This window comes from Sinocyclocheilus anshuiensis, unplaced genomic scaffold (assembly GCF_001515605.1).
Source record: "Sinocyclocheilus anshuiensis isolate Anshui unplaced genomic scaffold, SAMN03320099.WGS_v1.1 scaffold1208, whole genome shotgun sequence".
Lineage (NCBI taxonomy): Eukaryota > Metazoa > Chordata > Actinopteri > Cypriniformes > Cyprinidae > Sinocyclocheilus > Sinocyclocheilus anshuiensis.
In genome coordinates, this window is record NW_015542424.1 from 555197 (window position 1) to 569854 (window position 14658).

Genomic DNA, 14658 nt, shown 5'->3' on the forward strand with positions numbered 1-14658 from the left:
GGCTTTGAACGATTTGGAAAGTCCGTGATTAATAACCCATTCAAAACTACAGCATTTTGCTTCGTTACTAAATGAATGAATGAATGACGCGACGCCTGGCTCAGTAAGACAGCTATACTTGCCGCCACCTATTGGTGGTTTTATTTTTAATCTACAAATATCACTTCGATTTGCCATATTTTGTTGCTTTATTATATTAATAATACACTTAATAGAATGTTAAGAATATGGCATAAAACATGACATACAATTAATAAGGATAGAAAATATTTGCCTCACTATATATATGCTAAAGTGAGTTTGACGTTGTATTTTGTTGTTGCATTCAAGCAATTGACGCCGAACTGCCGCTAATTCAAAAGTGAAAGTAAAATCCGCACGGTGCTTTTAAGCTATTTAAAAGCGAAGGAAAGCGAGGAAAAGAGGGAAAATTAAAACGAACTAAAAACGAACAATTGCTTTACTCCGAATTGCCGCTATTTGAAAGTTAAAGTAAAATGAAATTTAAAAGTGAAGGAAAGCGAGGAAAAGATGGAACGCCCCGCCCCCGCGGTGATACTGGTATTACCGGTGTTGTCACACGTCGATTAACCGGTGGGAAAATTTCCTCACCGTCACAACCCTAGCCTCTAGACGTACGCTCGATTCGCATTCGAGAAGTTTCCTCGAGCTGAAGGGATCCCCCAAATTTGGTGCGGATTCGCCACGCCATTAAGGAGATATGGCCGTTCAAAGTTTCAATGGTTTTCCATAGACTTAAGCTTTAAAGCGTTTCATCCAGGTCGCCAGTAGCAAACAATAGAGTGCGCTCTGCTGGACAAACTAAGTAATTACACCATTTCAAGCATTTTATCTGCGTTATATGTTCTGTAAAAAAATGTGCATATTGGCGGCATATCGGCGGCATATTCGCCGATACCGATATATCGGCGACAGGCTCATATCGTCCGATAATATCGGCAAAACAATATATTGGTCGGGCTCTAATCCTTTATACATACATGCACAACACAGAAGTTACACCTCCGACTGCTTTGAGTAAGTTAGCAATTACCAGTGCAATAGTAAATACAATAAACTCAAATGTCTAGGTTGCCTAATAAATTACTAGGCTTACCAAACACTGCTCAAAGAATAGGCCTAGCACATCTTAAACATTGTGTATACACATCACTTAAGCCCAGGACAATGAGTATGCCTTCAGTGAAGCTAGACTGTTTTCAATTTTAACATTTATATATTTCAGCCCTAAGCTAAATCTACAAGTTAGCTGTCATCAGCCCATTCATGACCCGTCAAACAGCTTAACATTTACAGCATGACCTTGTTTGACCCTATCTTCACATCCCAATCCAATTAAATGTGCAAGAGATTATCTGAAGCAGCACATACTGTTTGAATTGAAGCCTCCCTGTTCAAAGTACTCAGAAATCCTTTAGAAATGACCAGCGATTTGCCAAAGGATGAGAAACAAAATTTCAATATTTATTCCCAATGTCATCAGTCTCAACGCTTATTGGCCATCCTCATATAGGGAAGTCAGAAAGAAAAACCTTTAAGAAGGTACTGGAACTATTTTTTGGCTAACTGCTTGTTGCTTGAATCAAGTCTGACAAAAGCCAGCATGTTGCACGCTCTTAATTCTACCAACAGTAATGCTCAAATTAACATCGACATGCCAGGCACAACATACTGAACAGACAAAAAACATGTAGTATGTATGCAGCACCCATTTGCATTTGAGTCAAATTAGAGTTAACAGGAAGAATGAGCTGTCAGAACAACCACAGATGAGTCATCCCTCAAATTGCTCTTTCCCACAGCTGGAGCATCAAGCTGTACGCTTGCTGTGCTTTGGAAGGTTGCGCTGAATACGACAATCACAGAGGCAATTTATATCAAGAGTGATTTCAGGAGTTGATCAAGGCACAAGTAGGGCTGGGTATCGAGTTCGATACCTTTTAGGCACCGACCGAATTGCCTCGATACCATCGAGTATCGAAAAACGTCTCGTCGGTATCGGTATCGAACATTTTTGAACGATACCCAGCCCTAGGCACAAGATTGTTTGAATAAATTAAAAAAGGTGCTTTCAATAGCAACAAGTCTAGTGACGTGACAGAACGTAGAGTCTTCTGCAAACAGTCTCTGTGGCTTCTGTATTCTACAAGAACCAATGAAATCAAAATATATCAGAGTAAACAAAAACCAAGCACAATTTTAGCACAAACACTGTACTTTAATGTACTTTAAAAAAGTAGCTACATATTCTCCAGTTCCCAGGATGTTTTGAGTCACAAATACTAAGAATTTAAATTACATAAAAACCCATGCTGAACTAAAATACCCCAAATGCTTTCTTAACTAGTAAAACACCACTGTCTAAACCAATGATTTCAAATTAAATTATATTGCTCAAAAGGGTTTGTGAGATCCCAACAAGCACTGCTACATGAATACATTATGCTGTAACTGCTACTGGGTTGTTTTGCTGTTTGTTGTTTTGTCAAATTGTTATTTATTTGTTGTGTTATGATGTTAAGAGCTCATCTTTTTACAATTGATGACTGTCACCATTTTTACGGTTTGTGTGTCAAGTGTTGAGGTTTATGTACAACATTCTAAAACTATCCCAGATATCTTTGCTTTGTAAAGTGACTGTGACTTCAAAAGCAAAGGTATCATAGTTGCCTTCACTTATCGTTTTATAAAACTATAACACCATGTTTATGGTTACCAAAATGATAAATCAGTTTATTATCTGCAGAATAAACTGCATTTGCCTTGATTCATTTATTGGCTGAATGAAGCACTTTGCGTTTAGTTGAATTTTGAACAAATTCAAACTTATTACAAGTAGTTTTATTGATGAATTGAGGGAACCAAAAAAACTGAATGCATCAGGTTGCATTTTACAGTGTGTAGATACACTCAAAGAGAACTGTATTAAACTCTGCGAACGTTCCCAAGGTATCAGAGTTTTGTGCACGGGAGCTCCTCGGCACACCATGTTGCCAATTGAATACCGAATGAGAACTTCTTTTGTCAAGGCATCCTCATTATCCCCCATTGTAGGAATTCCCTGGCTGTTCTCCAACAACCTCTCTCAATGTGGGAATTGTTTATACGCAAAGAATCCATAAGGAATTCCAAAGCATCTCTACTGAAGACCAATGGAGATGCTTTTCATGCTCAGCACACACTCGGTCGCTCAGCTAGAGTGTGAAGGTCAGGGGATGAACCGATGTATGAGATTCCAGCAATTAATGGACATGCAGCCTGGAATGACAAAGCCTTCATTCCCGCACAATGCGTCCTTAGCCCTCGGAGCTGGGGGTTAGAGTTCAGCCAAGGCTTTGTGTGTGGCAGCACTGATTGTACACAGACAATGAACCCTTTGATCGAATTGCAAACATTTCAGTCGCTGAGAGAATGAGTTGAAGTATGGTTTCATTTGCCAAATATGCAAGGTTATGTAAGCAGTAAGAACACTTTGGAACTTTTAGGAAAATACAGAATGCTGCTTTGTTTTTCCAATTAATTGCATAATATTAATGGGTTTATTGTACTTTGGAAAATACATATAAACTACTGTTCACAAGTTTGAGGTTGGTAAGATTTTTTTTTATGTTTTCCAAAAATGTCTCTTATGCTCTCCAAGGTTGCATTTGTTTGATCAAAAACACAGTAAAACAATTTTCTATTGTATTAGATTTTAAAATATAATTTATATGGCAAAAATATCATATGATTTTTTCTTTAGAAATATCACGATTCACGATTTTATCACTTTGATAAATGAAGTTAACCAACTAACATTATACATACTATTTTGGTTTCTGTACCCAATATTTAAAAAATTTACAAATGCAATAAAAGTATCGGTATCGGGCGAGTACCGGAAAAAGTGGTATCGGTGCATCCCTACTTTCAAGGTAACAAAATATAAAAAAAGAATGGTGGATATTTAGGCCAAAGTGGGCGAAGATAAAAATCTTTGTCATTATTTTATCTGTTATTAAAAAATGAGAACAAAGATACGCATTACAAATACACATAATATACAAATAAAACAAACTGTTTTCAGGTACAATAGCCGTATTGCAGGAGCATTTAAGAAACTGAATTAAAATTTAATGCAACTGTATTACATTTTTCAGTCAAGAGTAGTAGGTTAATAATAAGAATAATTCACCCAAAAATAAAAATAGTTTTATTTTTATACCATCATTTACTCACTCAAACTGTTTTAAACTAGGGCTGTGTATTGGCAAGAATCTGGCGATACGATACGTATCACGATACATGGGTTGCGATACGATATGTTGCGAAACTGTAAGCAAGGCGATATATTGGGATATTTCTTATTTTAGGAATAGGATATATTTATTATATTACATTACACTCCATTACATTATAGATAGAACAAGCCCTTTAGTCCTGAGAATCCAGATTCACTTCTTTGCAAAGGTTTGTAAAGGCAAAACATGATGAGTAGCACATAGCCATCACATCAGTCAGCTAAGGCTTGCACTTACACAAGCATTTTGAGCTAAGCATCCACAACTATTAATGAAACTGCTCTGCAAAGTGCTTAGAATGCTTCTCCCACCACCATGACATGGACAAAGTGTTTTAAAAGCTAAACATAAACAGGTAAACACTAACAGTATGTTTAACTTGCTGACACAACGTATCTTTAGGGAGAAGAGAAGGATATAATGATAAGGTTGAGTACAGTACACATTTCCCCATAGTTAAAGGTGAGTTACTTCTTTGCATAGCACATTGCTCGACGTCTTTTCCTCATGTTTTCTCAATGCCAGACTGATTTGTCTGTTTAGTTAAGATGTAATGCGTCAGCCTAATTCAAACATCCTTCAGCTCTGAGGTTCTCCTAAACCCTCTCAAATAAGAAGCCCAATTACAGCACTCATATTCCCTGCCAAGATTACTCTATCTTCAGATACACTATGCTTCTTCAAGTCCCTGTCGGAAAATTTAACATCTGATCGTGACTGAGCTGAGAGCCCAGTACAATTCAAGCAGAACTAATTGGTTAGTTGTTACACAGCGAACAATATTTTTTTAGCACAAAAAGGTCTGGTGTCTGGAACATATATAACAGTCTTCACTACACAATCCAAATTTCTTAGCCAAACTTCCACAACTATGTCAGAATACCCTAAATGGAATTTAAGTCTTACAGAAGTGGGCTAACTTTGCATTAGCCTTGCTCTCTAAGACAACATGCCCATTCGACTGAAAATATCAATGAATTCCTATCTAAAAGAAACTACTGTTTGTTCCAGAGAGGTGGATCACATTAGTAAAGCCACCGAGAGGAAGGTTTGTATAATATCTACCTCCCCACAATGGCTGTCTGAACAGCACTGCCTTATGTCATACTGTTTTGCATGTGTTTGCATAGACTCACAAAGCAAACGCTGTTCTCATCCAGAGATTCAAGGCTCAAACACACATTATCAGCCACTAATGTATGTGAAGAGAGAGAAAAATATGAAGAAACACAGACGCATTGATATTTCAATGCGAAGATTTAAATTCTTTCCTCATTTCGCAGAGCAGTGTGATGACCTGAAGGCATTCACCAAGTACACATGAAAAATTGCAAACCCCTCCACATAAGGAAAACAGATGGCTGCTGGAGAGAATCGAATGCTAATATTACAACACACCCCATATCATTCTGATGTGGCTGACACTGTAACACAAATTAAGCTTAGTCTACTAAGAGAGATTCATTTCCATTTAAAATGGTCTGAGGATATTACAGAAAACCTAAACTTGCTTTATTCCGAACATTCATTTTAGCTCATGACAAGCATTTATGAATGGCTGAATGTTAATCAAATGGGATCCTCTTCTTCAATCAAAAGACTAAATGACATCTGCAAATATTAAAAAAAGAAAGGAGGGAACAACAAACTTGTAATAGCACACTTCCCATCTTCTACAGTGATGCATTGCTCCTAATACATAAACATCTAACAGGAAGACTAATCACATGTCTGGATGGAAACGTTCCAAACCTTTCCATTTCTCCAACAAGAGTAATACATGCAGCACATTTTGTAATGACCTTACAAATTTGTATTCATGCAGGGAGTGTCTTCACTAGTTATGTAGGTCAGATATCAATATCTTATCCCACACTGCCTGTCTGAGTTAAAGAATAGATGAACTAATGAAATCAGACTTTGATCTCATGCCTTTTGGGAAAGAAATGCTTCAACAGTGCGTTACAAAAATGAATCCAATATGAGAGCTTTTCTATGAAGTGGTTGCTTTGGTCCCGGTGGGTTTACACAATAATAATTCAGTCCAATCACATCCAGCCAATGTGCAACATATGTGTACAAGCACATGGGCTGTTATTATTTCGGATGCTTGCACCGAATCTTAACGTCATTTCGGCGTTAAAAATTAATGTGTTATTGCTTGTTATCAAAGTTGTAGTGCATATATGACAATGACTATGTTTACATCGGTAATCTAATTATTTACCTTATTCTAAATAAGACAATATTATGATTAAGGCGTTTACATGAGTTGCTTTAAGAATATTCCTTTCATGTTCCCGTTTTACATGATATAGTACATCGATCGATTAATGGCACACGTCATTATGTCCCCACGTGACGCCACGTCCCCTCAAGAATTTCACGTATAAACATATAGTTAATCTTCGTTATGGTGCCATATATGGTTTTGGGTGTTTCATTTTTAATTTTACGAATGCTTCAAGTGCAGTTAATTATTTGTCATGTCATATGTGCAAACAGATAACGCCGTTGTTGAAGCCATGTTCTTTTGTTTGCCATCAAACGGTTGACCACTGCCGTGTGTGTATCCTGTCGCAAAATGCAGCGAAAAGTCCTACACGATGGTAATAGTGTGATTAAAACCTCCTGGGGTCGAGGGTGGCGCCGGCGGCACCCCTTGCAGATTTGAATGATAACAGCGAAAAGAACTTAAAATGCTCCTTCATACGTGATCTTACATATAAGAGTAATACAGCATTTAAATCTGTAAAGGGTCTACTTTTATTTGTGTACACTCACAATATCAACAAAACATTGTGCTTTTGCAAAATAAAGAAAATAAACAGGGTGTGCTTTTAGCCGTCTCATTCTCTGCGCATATCTCTTTGAAATGTGTCACTAAAATTAACTGATCCAGGGCCCCAAAACACCCTCGGACCCCAGAGGGTTAAGGTGTGTACATGTCTAAACTGCACTTCAGTAATGCGACTAAAACAAGAATACTCCACATGTCTTATTTCTATTTCTGTTTACTTCGAATATGACTTAATCCGGATTAAGGTAATCAAAAATCTCTGTTTACATGGTAGATTCTTAATCAGAGTATTGTCTTAATCGTGCTAAAATCAGAATATTGCTGTCCATGTAAACTTACTCAGTGTTCTCCAAATAATTTCTGTTAGAGTAGCATGGAATTTGCATACTAGCTGATGCAGGAAACTGGAAAGATGAGAGGAAATATGAGCAGCATACAACCACTGTGCCAATCAATAACAGCTCATTGCTTTAGCAGCTATTCAAATCTTCATGACAAAACATGGGACAAAAATTACAGTGGAAGTCAAGGGGAACTGAAACTGTTCAGTTATTCTTCAAAATATATTTTGTGTGTGTGTGTGTGTGTGTGTGTGTGTGTGTGTTCAGCACAAAAATGAAAGTCGTACATGTTTGGAACAACATGAGGGTGAGTAAATGATTTTTTATTTATAAATCAGTTTTTATTTCTGGGTTGACTATCCCTTTAAGAGTATCAGACCAGACTGGATTTGGCTGCCCTTAGTAAGGCTGCAGAAAAATAAAATTAATGAAAGCTGTATCACAACACAGGCTAGAGCCCAAGCTATACATATTGCTGTAATGTTATCACCAAAATCAATATTTTGAGCAGCACCAAGAGCACAGAGCTGCTTTAATATGCCTCCAGCTGACTCTACAGACTTAAGTCAAGTCTGGGAATCTTTGAGAGACTGAAATACAATTTTGGATTCACATCATTATTTTTCTAAAGCAAAGTGGCCAAGAGGAGAGCATTTTTCACTGTCTAGCACATGTATAACAATCAGAGTTCCGTTTAAAATATTGATTTGTGAGTGCAAACCCCTTCAGCGCAAAAGGGAAAGCCAGATCTGAATGTAAGGGCACACGTATTCTCATTTGCATAGACCAAAGGTTTTTAAACTGGGGTCTGGCTGCAAGAAAGGCCTCTGTGGGAAATGTTCAGAGAACAAGTGTAAAGTGTGTGTGTGTGTATATATATATATATATATATATATATCTGTATGTATCTCTGATTAGTATAAATTAGTATAAATACATAAAAAATTAAATAAATACAGCACTATAAAAATACAGAGCTATGAGTTGAAAACGAATGTAATAATGTAACATTCAAAACTAAAAACATTTTCTAGATATTAATTTAGATATTTTTTTTACAGTGTAATTTAGGTTTTTATAAAATAAACTATATAGCTGCCTTTTAAATTTTAGGATGTGGGTCCCTGTCATTAGTGATTATATTTGCTGGCATCTAATAGATTTATAATAAACCCATGATCTATAGTAGACCAAAGAAACACGTACACGTACAAAGTACACGTAAAACCTCAATTGTATGTTGTCGTTTTAATCTGCACCCTTGAAGCACAAAAATTAATCAACCTCAACTGCCACTATCACTATGAAACATGATTTATGAAAGGCAATTCGTTTATTGACTCAGTTTCTTTGTATATCTCATCTTACTGGGTGATTTAACCCTTGTGTTGTGTTCAGAACCCTATCACACTTACGAGTTTACAGAGCAAAAAGGACCCGGCCTCATAAAATTGCTTATAAATCACTCATTATGCTATATTATCACCAAAGATTGGATTCAATCTTTTTGTCAACTTCTTTGAGTGAAAAAAGCATTATTTATGAATAATTTTCGCAATATTAAATAAAAACTGAAGAAAATTTGCACTGTTTATCACACTAGTGTACTTTAATGTTTAATCAGGGAGTTTGTTTTGAAAGGCTTTTATTTTGTACAAAATGGCACAAAGTCACACTTGTGGTGTTCCCGGTCAAAAATGACCCGGCCTCAAAAAATTGCTTATAAATCACTCATTATGCTATATTATCACCAAAGATTGGATTCAATCTTTTTGTCAACTTCTTTTCTTTCATTTAGGACTGGTTTTGTATTTATATTTGCTTCTGATTAATCGTAGGCCTCATTTATCTGAGAGTAGGCACCTCATTTTTTGAGTGAAAAAAGCATTATTTATGAATAATTTTCACAATATTAAATAAAAAACTGATGACAATTTGCACTGTTTATCGCACTAGTGTACTTTAATGTTTAATCAGGGAGTTTGCTTTTAAATGCTTTTATTTTGTACAAAATGGCACAAAGTCACACTTGTGGTGTTCCCGGTCAAAAATGCTTATTTCTATTTCTGTTTACTTCGAATATGACTTAATCCGGATTAAGGTAATCAAAAATCTCTGTTTACATGGTAGATTCTTAATCAGAGTATTGTCTTAATCGTGCTAAAATCAGAATATTGCTGTCCATGTAAACTTACTCAATGTTCTCCAAATAATTTCTGTTAGAGTAGCATGGAATTTGCATACTAGCTGATGCAGGAAACTGGAAAGATGAGAGGAAATATGAGCAGCATACAACCACTGTGCCAATCAATAACAGCTCATTGCTTTAGCAGCTATTCAAATCTTCATGACAAAACATGGGACAAAAATTACAGTGGAAGTCAAGGGGAACTGAAACTGTTCAGTTATTCTTCAAAATATATTTTGTGTGTGTGTGTGTGTGTGTGTGTGTGTGTGTGTTCAGCACAAAAATGAAAGTCGTACATGTTTGGAACAACATGAGGGTGAGTAAATGATTTTTTATTTATAAATCAGTTTTTATTTCTGGGTTGACTATCCCTTTAAGAGTATCAGACCAGACTGGATTTGGCTGCCCTTAGTAAGGCTGCAGAAAAATAAAATTAATGAAAGCTGTATCACAACACAGGCTAGAGCCCAAGCTATACATATTGCTGTAATGTTATCACCAAAATCAATATTTTGAGCAGCACCAAGAGCACAGAGCTGCTTTAATATGCCTCCAGCTGACTCTACAGACTTAAGTCAAGTCTGGGAATCTTTGAGAGACTGAAATACAATTTTGGATTCACATCATTATTTTTCTAAAGCAAAGTGGCCAAGAGGAGAGCATTTTTCACTGTCTAGCACATGTATAACAATCAGAGTTCCGTTTAAAATATTGATTTGTGAGTGCAAACCCCTTCAGCGCAAAAGGGAAAGCCAGATCTGAATGTAAGGGCACACGTATTCTCATTTGCATAGACCAAAGGTTTTTAAACTGGGGTCTGGCTGCAAGAAAGGCCTCTGTGGGAAATGTTCAGAGAACAAGTGTAAAGTGTGTGTGTGTGTATATATATATATATATATATATATATCTGTATGTATCTCTGATTAGTATAAATTAGTATAAATACATAAAAAATTAAATAAATACAGCACTATAAAAATACAGAGCTATGAGTTGAAAACGAATGTAATAATGTAACATTCAAAACTAAAAACATTTTCTAGATATTAATTTAGATATTTTTTTTACAGTGTAATTTAGGTTTTTATAAAATAAACTATATAGCTGCCTTTTAAATTTTAGGATGTGGGTCCCTGTCATTAGTGATTATATTTGCTGGCATCTAATAGATTTATAATAAACCCATGATCTATAGTAGACCAAAGAAACACGTACACGTACAAAGTACACGTAAAACCTCAATTGTATGTTGTCGTTTTAATCTGCACCCTTGAAGCACAAAAATTAATCAACCTCAACTGCCACTATCACTATGAAACATGATTTATGAAAGGCAATTCGTTTATTGACTCAGTTTCTTTGTATATCTCATCTTACTGGGTGATTTAACCCTTGTGTTGTGTTCAGAACCCTATCACACTTACGAGTTTACAGAGCAAAAAGGACCCGGCCTCATAAAATTGCTTATAAATCACTCATTATGCTATATTATCACCAAAGATTGGATTCAATCTTTTTGTCAACTTCTTTGAGTGAAAAAAGCATTATTTATGAATAATTTTCGCAATATTAAATAAAAACTGAAGAAAATTTGCACTGTTTATCACACTAGTGTACTTTAATGTTTAATCAGGGAGTTTGTTTTGAAAGGCTTTTATTTTGTACAAAATTAAACAGCCCATCTCCCAGAGACCGTGAATCTTACAACCTAATCGATTCCTACATCCAATGCACACCAGTATATTGACACTTAATAGGGCAAACTCCAGATAAAACCACCCTGTAAACATGAGCTATTTAATGTACAGCTATTTAGTGGAGTTTATTATAGGAGAGCACGCGCGCGCACACACGCATATTGTAGTCGCTCCACTTTCCCCGCTCGTGCAGGCGTTTCACTAGCAAGTTATGAATACATATAACGGTAACCAGCTATGTTTATGTACTTACCGGTTGTAGAATACTGTAAATAATCGAGGAAATGAATATTGGGGTGTCAGTGTGGCTCAGCACCGCTCTCTGAAGTGATCCTCCACGAAGACCGCAGCGAGCCAGCTGAGAAACCCGGCGCCAGAGAGTCGCATCGTGAAATTAAGAGATTTAAACGAAAACGAGCAAAAAGTCCATACGAAACAGGATTGTGCTGCAGAGAACTGCACTTCAGAGAGATGAAATTATGAAGGTTCATTAAAAATCTTCTAGTGGGGAAGGGGTTTTTCGAGCTAGCTTTGCTGCTAGCTACAACCAAACCAGCTGTTAGCGCGGCGTTCCTGACTGAACTTTACAAAAATATGACTGAATACTTAACTAGATCTGTCACGTATCTGCCTTCCATTTTAATGTTGGCGAATATATGAAGAGAGGCGTGCTGTCCACGCGTCCCGTCGCCACTTGCCACGGACACTTTAGATTCAACGTTCAAAAGCGTGAGCGCGCAGTGCTGTCCCACGCGCGTCACCGTGACCACATGAGTGCGACTGGCGCAGAAGTCCAGATGATATTACCAGCGCAGTATCAGTAATTATTTCCCTTTTTATGAGTATTTCTTGTTAGGGCTCGATGTATGGCGTTTTAAGATCATGAAATTGTCGTACTGTGCTAATTTTCTTAAAATATTGACACAATCTCAGTCGGGCTCTGACTGTTACAGTAGCCTATTAATTATGCAAGACTTCATATAGCCTACATTGGTCCTGGCTATAGTGCAATATATGCAGTAGGTGTAAATCATGATTGTAATTGAAAAAATGAATTACACTTAGGCCTTAGCACTCTATTATAGCCTATCCACTGTCCGCTGAAACAAGGAGCAAATTTAACACACAAATCACTGATTCTTGAGTACTGGGACTCAGTGGTGGGCCGTCAGGGCCAGCAAAGCCTTCTCTGCTGGCCTAAACACGATCAGAATCATTGATTTAGTTTTAATATTTTATATTTATATTTTTCCATGAATGTGTATTAAATTATTTCCAATAGTCTATTCTCTTCAGTTCATAGCTTTTCTCTTGGTTGCACTGCTTCCAGCAGTGTATGTTTATATTAGAGCTTTTATCCAATCATATTTCAGCAATCGTGTTGCCAGGGTCAAAGAAATCTGCCTTAAGGCCTTCAGAATCAACAGTGCAGGCGTCTGTTAGCTTAAATCAATGGCAATGAAACCGTTGCTTTAACCAATCAGATTTCGAGTTGGCAGCACCAGGGCCCTCTAGCTGGCTAACGATAAAGTCAGTATTTTCTCGTCCTTTGATTCAGCATACTAGCTAGCAAACAGCATCACTGTAAATCATTTTATTAAAACTTAGTAAAACTTTTATTACTGTTTCTCAGGTTTAGATTTTCAGTGCATTTTGAAAAAATATTTGCCTACTATATTTAGTAAATCTAAAAACAGTAGTCCTAATGACTGCGAAAAACAACCACACACCTCCTCGGCACCGGCTCTGTGAAAGACTCATGAAGATGAAAAACCACTCACGTTAGAGTATGGTAGGTTAATTTTCAAACACATGTAATCACCTTATTTGTTTTATACCAATGCTATCTGTAAGGTATAAATGCGTTTGGGTGAATAAATGTCTGTAAGAACATCGGATGGACCGTATTTGTGTCATTTTGTTAGGTTAATGTTTCAGCTACAGATGATGTTTTGCGCACTTGTTAATTGGGTTTCTTTCTTTAGTAATGGCATTCATTCTCGCTACATAAGATACCTGTCTGTTATGTAGTGTCCTGTTATACTGCATTATTACTGTGTAATATTTATGGTTTCTATAGCCGTGGCATCATTATGATGGTATGAAGAGATGGATTAATTAATGTAGGACGCCACTGAAGGCCTAGGTGTAAAATGCACGGCCTGCCACTGCTCGGACTAAACAGGCAACCAACCTGAAAGAAATATCAGATACATAAATGTGTTAAATATTTATTATAAATGATTACAAATCTATAATTCACTTTAATGAATGAATGAATTGGGTGTACAAATGCTTTAGAACTGATCTTCAGCTCCATCTATTGAACTGTCACCATAATCAGTCACAGAACATACAAAATAATCATATTTGCACATCAGGCTAGGCATACATTAAATGTTGCTGTTCTATTTAACTGGTGTTGTTAATATTACTAACTTAAAATAAGCAAAAATATTTAAAAATCCCAAGCTATATCTTTATACTCTGACTGATAGCTTATCATCTGTATATTATGTTTTACTTTTGTCTATTTTTTTTTTTTTTAACGCAGCCTGTGAGATACTCATTGTATTCAGGTATGAATAGTGACTTCATAGTGAAAAATCCTTTCTGACAATGTTGACCAAAAGTAAGAACACAGCTGTGAAACCTTAAGAGGGTTATGTTTAAAATAAACATTGTTCTCCAGTCAGGAGATAATAATATTTCTTAAAAAGATTGCATAATGTTATTTATGTTTTTAAGTTTAATATATTTTAATATATATGAAGTATTGAGTTATGATCTGAGAACAGGTTTTAAGGGTAGTGACTGATAATGTCATAAAAAATAAAGTGGAAAAAAAACTCATTTTTGAATTTGTGCGATCACCTCATTAATTTCAGTTATCAATCTTTCACTATTGCCTTTTTGAAAACAAATTTAAAAGTTTAGTTCACCCAAAAAAAATGAAAATTCTGTCATTATTTACTCACACTAGTTGTTCCAAACCTGTATGAGTGTTTTTCTTCTGTTGAACACAAAAGATATTTTGAAGAATGTTGGTAACCAAACAGTTGACGGTATTGGCTTCCATAGTATGGAAAAAAAAAACACTTCTTTTGTGATCAACAAGGTTTAGGACAACTTGGGAGTGAACTATCCATTTAAAATATATATTAAATGATATAATATATATATATATATATATAGTGATGTGAAAATCCCTTCCTGATTTCTTATTTTTTTGCATGTTTGTCACACTTTAATGTTTCAGATCATCAAACAAATTTAAATATTAGTCAAAGATAACACAAGTAAACACAACATGCAGTTTTTAAATGAAGGT

General features: G+C 36.0%; 1 protein-coding gene across 3 annotated transcripts in view; it reads right to left on the minus strand.

Moving 5' to 3' along the window:
• LOC107693525 (rho GTPase-activating protein 32-like) overlaps positions 1-12116 on the minus strand; it is a 115176-nt gene extending 103060 nt beyond the window's left edge. For all 3 annotated transcript variants that reach the window (XM_016492943.1, XM_016492942.1, XM_016492941.1), the window contains exon 1: positions 11581-12116. The gene's annotated coding sequence lies outside the window, so the exon portion shown is untranslated. The remainder of the gene's footprint in view (positions 1-11580) is intronic.
• Positions 12117-14658: the final 2542 nt, after the last annotated feature.